The 7,138-nt window shown below is 33.1% G+C and overlaps 1 long non-coding RNA gene across 1 annotated transcript; it reads right to left on the bottom strand.

The window, feature by feature from the left end:
* Positions 1 to 2,755: 2,755 nt before the first annotated feature.
* LOC121990672 lies at positions 2,756 to 5,392 on the bottom strand. The gene is made up of 3 exons (XR_006114658.1): positions 4,984 to 5,392; positions 4,772 to 4,911; positions 2,756 to 3,015 (listed from the first exon to the last, which is right to left on the bottom strand). It is a non-coding gene; the product is annotated as an uncharacterized LOC121990672 (long non-coding RNA).
* Positions 5,393 to 7,138: the final 1,746 nt, after the last annotated feature.

The raw sequence follows: 7,138 nt of genomic DNA, 5'->3' as shown, positions 1-7,138 counted from the left end.
ATCCACTAATATACCCCTGCGAAAGACAATATATCCCAAACAATCCACAGAAGACAATCAAAGTGCACACATCAGAACTCCGCATAAAGATGTTCCCGTCGAAACATCTTCGGAACTATGCGAAGAGGGTGTTCGTGATCCACCTCGGATCAGGAATATAGCACATTACTGTCAATAAAGACAATATCAACCGCTCCAAATACCTTAAGAATACCAAATTCATCGAGTCCATGGAAACATCTAGGGTGCTGTAGCCTAAATGACAATATCAAGGACTCCTAATGTTCGTACAACAAGCATACTCCAAATCATATCACTGAAATAAATCTGTAATCAGCTCAACAATTAAAGTCACCAACCTGGAATCATCCACAACACCAATCAAACCTAATAGTTTCCTGCACCATGATAGAGAAAAGAGATGATCCATCATTCAACACCCACTACCAACAAACTTCAATATATCCACTATGGTTCAACATTGCACGTCATGTTGTTCCACTATAGGGACTATATCTAGTGGGAAAAATCCATTCACGTATATCCTTAGTGAGACAGACCAGTCATGTACTCACTAATCTAATTTCCCACTGATATGCTCTCATCATAAGTTATAATCACGATGTAAAATTATATCACCATCCTACCAATGGTGTAGCACAACCGAAATCCAAGGACATCTTTTGATTTCCTGATCGATGACCAACAACTCTCCAAATGGTAGAGATACGATCAATCCATGTGATATGAGTATACAAAATTCTACTATTCCTATCCAAAAATATCCAAAGAGTATGTCTAATCTCATCCATTCAAATCCTCAAAAATCCACCGTAAGGGACATGATGATCCAAAATCCAAAGGGTCACTCAACCTCCTGACTAAAAGTCTACCCATCAAGAGAGTATCTCCACAACTCTCATAGGTGTGCCGCAAATATCCTCCGTCAACTGTCGACATAAGGTCGAACACCCTGATCCGACATATAGACTTCAAGACTTTCAGTAAATGATCAGGTGATCAAGGTCTTGAGCTACTTATAGAGACAATGATTGTTGAGACGACTAACCATTATCTTGTAACCCATACTACGATTGCTCTGCCTGAGGTTCAGTAACCTTTAGTGATGAGCAATGGACACAAAGGTAGAGGAGCACCCTCAATAAGTAGCTAATCGACCTAACTATCAATGGTCACTCTGCTCCTCGAAGATTATCATCTGACATTTCCATTCGGTGATGATAGAACCTCATAGGTGTTAGGCAACTAACACCACATGCTCTGCATCACTACAGATCATATATCAATATGTACCATCGAGGATATCTACCCATATCCAATCAGTCCATGAGTTAGGATCTCCCATGGAACAACGCTAGATAAGTCAACTGATAATCGCCTTATAAACCATTACGCTTTCGAAAGAGGTAGTAAAGTACTTGCTCAAACACCTCAAATATTCACCAAGGGATATTTTGTTCCCAAAATTCATCTTCTGCATCTTCCTTCACGTGGTGCCTGGTCACGTAAAGGATACACAGCTAACATCATCTTTTCTTCACCAGTACAAATCACATATCTGAATGTACTTACCAAGTTATACAATCAAATAACGGTTATATCTCGTAAGTGTTAAGCAGCTAGTTCTACATTTTTCCACATCGGTGGAGTCATCCAACTAAATGTACCTTCTAGGTTACTCAACCAGGTACATACAATCCATGGTCAAAGTCCCCAAGAAATAGGATATATCGATCCTCTACAGACTAATCAAGCCAACAATAGTATATGACTAATTTAGTCCATTCTAAGTCTATAAAAATCATATACTCATACGTGTCTTCTAGATTATCTAACCAGACTCAAATAACCCAAAGGTCAGAATCTTCATGAAATAATATAATTCGATCCCCTACTGACCGAACTAATAAAAGTAGTCAGTACTCTACTAAATACACAGACAAGAATGGATCAATCTTCTCTTGACCAAGTCAACAAAGGTAAATCGGTCCTCTACTAATTGAAACAACATGAGTAAATTGGTCCTCTACTGACCAAACTGCCAAAAATAAATTGGTCCTCCGCTGACTGAACCAACACGAGTAATTCGATACTCAACTGACAAGCCAACATGATATTTAGCAGATACTATCCACTACCAAACTAGTGATAACAGAAGCTACTAATACTAGTGGTATGGTAAAAGAAATCCCATGAGACTGTAATCCTTGATCTCTAGTAGGATCAACTGTGATCAATGGTTGACCCACACATGTGATGTATGCTACAAACAACTAGACATGTACCAAAAAAAGAGTACTAATACATAACATAACTATCAGAACAACTATGCATGTACTAACAGAAATGTAAGCTAATAATATGCAAACATACCTTCTATAGCTTGGAGATTCCTATCGATGCCTGGTCCCAAAACCTGAAAAGTCACATCGAGAAATCAAATCGTAAAAATTCAAATCACAAAAAATAAGCCTTGTAAACCTGTGGGTCTGATACCAATAAATTGTCACGCCCTAGAGGAGTCCCTACCGACAAAATTTCGGCAGAATCTCCCCTGTATCGGTGACAATATAAAGCATATATACAAACAAAATACATCAGCCACATACAGCTAGAATATATACACAATCACGCAGTTATATAATCAGCCCACTCGGCTGGATTAAGAATAAACGCAACCACACAGTTATATATATATTAAACAACCCACACGGCTGAAAGTAAAACACAGCGGAAATCACAAATAACGATCACAAAACCACAATACACCCAACTGCGAGCCAGCTCGACTTGACACGACAACCACCACATCAAACCAAATACAAGATGCTACAAAGCCAAACTCCATATAAAAGCATACACAAATACAAGAACAAGTACAAAACCAAAACACCAGTAACGTAAGGAATACAAAATCATAAGTTCGTCCTCGAATGTGACGTGGGACTGGCGGACAGGTTCTCCAGGCGACTCCATAAATCCTTTACCTGCTACCTGGAGAAATTACCAATACACGGGGTGGTGAGTATAAAGACTCAGCGGGTAATAGACGGATAGTGCATGAGTATAGTAAAGAACTAGAGATACACAAAGGTATACAATCTCATAGGGAAAATAGCAGATACTAAATTAATATCATAGTAAATGTCCATACCTGAAACCATATCCTAGGCTAGTTAGGTCAGGAATAGTATAGACCTGCTATGGTACTACTCATAACTACAAGAGCATCATGTGAGGTATACTACCAATGAGTAAATCAGTGTCTAAATACCTACCTCAGGTATATATCTCAACCTAGGTGAGCAAATCAACATAAGTAAGCAACAACAGTATAAGTAAACAACAGCAGCATAAATAAGCAATAACCGCAGAAGTAAGCAGTGACAATATAAATAAGCAATAATCGCAAAAGTAAGCAGCAGCAGCATAAGTATAATAACAACAGCGTATGCACAGATGGTCACCCCACCCACCTCTCAGCACCACGATCCCTGTATAGTCGAGAGGTCAGATCAATGACAACTGTACAACACTCCAGCCGCCACTACTCTCGAGTGATCGAGTGGACAGTTTGCATAGTAGCTATCTAGCTACATAGCAAAAGGGTCCCTGCTACTCACAACTCCAGCCGCTACTACCCATGAGTGGTCAAGTACGGAACGACAGGACAAGTGGCACGCTCCAGCCGCCCTACCCATGAGTGGCCGAGCGTGCAGCCCTGGCTAAGGACCCTCTCAACCATAAGGGAGACATAGTCGTCGGCATGCATACAATGACATGATGCGTAGAATGTAACAGTCATCAAATATATATATATATATATATATATAGAAATCAAGTATGCTACATGAAGCCAGCATGCTTAATAAGAAACATGTATCAATAGCGGTCAAAGCAAGTAAACATGGTATCAAGTGTCCATATCCAATATCTAATATCTAGTAACTGGTATCTATATATCCAGTATCTAGTATCTGGTGTTTGATATATGCTAAATATCATATAGATAGCAACGGGAGACTGTATCGATATAGAAACGAGTAGCTCAAAGATTGAGTGAAAGTATCAATCGCAGGAAAAATAAGAGTGGAGTCAAGATAAACACAGTATCTCGGAGATGCCTTAAGAACATTCATGAAAACTCTCTCGTTGTCACATCCAATTCAAAAGTGAAAAACCTCCGTACATTTCTTCATTATAAAAGAAATCTTTCAACAATTCTTTTATGGATCCTAGCATTTTTATTATTATATTTTACCTTATATATAATTAAAAATTCATACACCATGCATTCTCCCCTAATTAAAAAACCTCTCCACTAATAAATTTAAATTAAAAGTTCATATATATATACCCTATGTGAAGTCACATCCACGATGGGAGCTCCCCATTATGGATATCCTAAATGATAGATCAAATCATCAACAACACTGTTCCATTGATGATTTGTAATTATATCAATGATAGATAAAAACATGTCCCCTTTGATACCGAATTGATTAGAGGGTGAGAATTTATAATAAAGTAAGAGATCAATTTTTAATAAGTGCAGGCTCTCAGGAAAAAAAATTCCTCTCATCTCTTAGTCAACTTGGAAGTCGGCTCTAAACTGATCCTGTGAGTTACCTCCCTTACATAACGTAGGACCAGATTATAAAAAATACCCGAGATAAGTATAATCATATTTTTTTTACTATAATTACAATACAAACAATATAATTAACTAACTAGCCAGCAACCAACGCACCTGATCCACCATCGATGTCTCCCATCATCCATACTTGATTTGCAGAAGCTCGATCTGGCCCCACAATTGGGAGTGACCACATAGTGATCCTGATTGGAAGCCACGGAAACGACCTTTTTTTGGCTCTGCGCTATCGCATACTGCACTCACAAATTCAACAGGATTATGATTCAATTAATTTAATTAAGGGATTTTGACTGCTGGAACTCTACCTTTGTGATGATATCTGAGGACATTTGCTATTTACATGCTGGCCCGAAGAATCAAGAACACGATATCTAGAGCCTAGTTTCTGAAGTATTTGGGTAGTTCTTTCGCCATGATTAGATTTTTTTTCGAGTTCGACGAATGATAACAGTTCCTTCCTGGAGGACAAGTAGTTCTTTCTATAACTTTAGTTCTTCTTCCTCAATTAAGGAACGCTTCTTCCTTCAATTGAACAAAGCAAAAGAGAGAAGAGCAATGACAACTAAATTAGGCACATTGATACCATAATGACAAACTATTTTGCTCCTACTCATGTGCATCTATCTATTTATATTATAAGAATACTAAAACCAAAATAAATATCAGCTTAATATCTACTAAATATGAGACATATATTTTTAATGTTAAATATGACATATATATATATATAGACACACAATTAGTATTGTAATCTTGTCTCACATTTATATTTATAAAAATATATGTCATATTTAACATTAAAAACATATGTCTCATATTTTGCTTCTCTCTTTTGCTTTGTTCCATTGAAGGAAGAAACATTCCATTAACCGAGGAAGAAGACCTGGAGTTAGACAAAGAACTCCAAAGTCTCAACAAACCCCCTGTTTGTTGACACTGCTTATATATGACACCTGCTTGATGATTTTGACAGGGGGTTTGTTGAGACTTTGGAGTTCTTTTCTTTGTCTAACTCCAGGTCTTCTTCCTCGGTTAATGGAATGTTTCTTCCTTCAATTGAACAAAGCAAAAGAGAGAAGAGCACAATGACAAGTAAATTAGGTACATTGATGCCATAATGACAAACTAACTATTTTGCTCTTCTTCTCATGTACATATATCTATTTATATTATAAGAATTCTAAAATCAAAATAAATGTCAGGTTAATATCTACTACACATGAGACATATATTTTTAAGGTTAAATACTTAAATATGACATATATATATATATATATATATTTTTATAAATACAACTGTGAAACATATAATGCCAGCATTAACGCCAAAAATACAGTCGCAATGATAAAATTCTCTATGCTATTGTTTATTGTATATTATTAGATTTATTTTATACTCATTATTCATACAATATTTAAATATTGATTAATTATATTTATTCCGACAGCTTGTATATAATATTGATGGCTTGCCTAATATTTGTAACGAGAAAGGTTATCCAAAAGGTGCAAGGCAATAGAGTTCTAGTCATTTAGGTTTATCCGTGAGCTGTAGAATTTACTGCTTCATCCTATAAAAATTTAAATAATTGAAATACTTTTAAAACTAGTTTTTGTAAAATAATTTTTAAGTTAAAATATTTTTTTATAAGAATTTTTAAAATAAAATAATTTTTTAAGTTAAAATATTTTTTTTCAAAGAATTTTAAAGTTAGAATAATTTTTTAAAGGAATTTTTAAAGTTAAAATAATTTTTAAAAAATTTTAAAGTAAAAATAATTTTTAAAAGAATGTATAAGTTAAAATAATTTTTAAGTTAAAATATTATTATTAAAATAATTTTTAAAATAATATTTAATTTAAAACAATTTTTTAAATAATTTTAAAGGTAAAATAATTTTTTAAGTTGAAAAAATTTTAAATAATTTTTAAGTTAAAATGACTTAAAGTAATTTTTAAGTTAAAATAATTTCTAAGTTAAAAAGATTTAAAATAATTTTTAAGTTTAAAAATTTTAAAATATTATTTTTTGGATATAAAATATTTTTTTAAGTTAAAAATATTTAAAATAATTTTTAAATTAAAAAGATTTAAAATAATTTTTATGTTAAAAAGATTTTTAAAAAAATTTATGTTAAAAAGATTTAAAATATTTTTTAAGGTAAAAAGAAAATAATTTTTTAAGGTAAACTAATTTTAAAATAATTTTAAAATGATTTTTAAGTTAAATTGTTTTTAAAATAATTTTTAAGTTAAATTAATTTTATAATAATTTAAATTAATTTTAAAAGAATTTTGAAAATGATTTTTAAGTTAAATTAATTTTGAAATAATTTTAAGTTTAATTATTTTTTAGAATAATTTTTACAATAATTTTTAAGTTAAGTTAATTTTTAAGATAATTTTTAAAATAATTTTAAAATTAAATTATAAGTTAATTTAATTTTTTAAAATAAATTTT

The sequence above is a fragment of the Zingiber officinale genome, chromosome 6B (genome assembly GCF_018446385.1).
Source record: "Zingiber officinale cultivar Zhangliang chromosome 6B, Zo_v1.1, whole genome shotgun sequence".
Lineage (NCBI taxonomy): Eukaryota > Viridiplantae > Streptophyta > Magnoliopsida > Zingiberales > Zingiberaceae > Zingiber > Zingiber officinale.
Note: the sequence above shows the minus strand (reverse complement) of the source record. Positions and strands in the feature narration are given on the sequence as shown.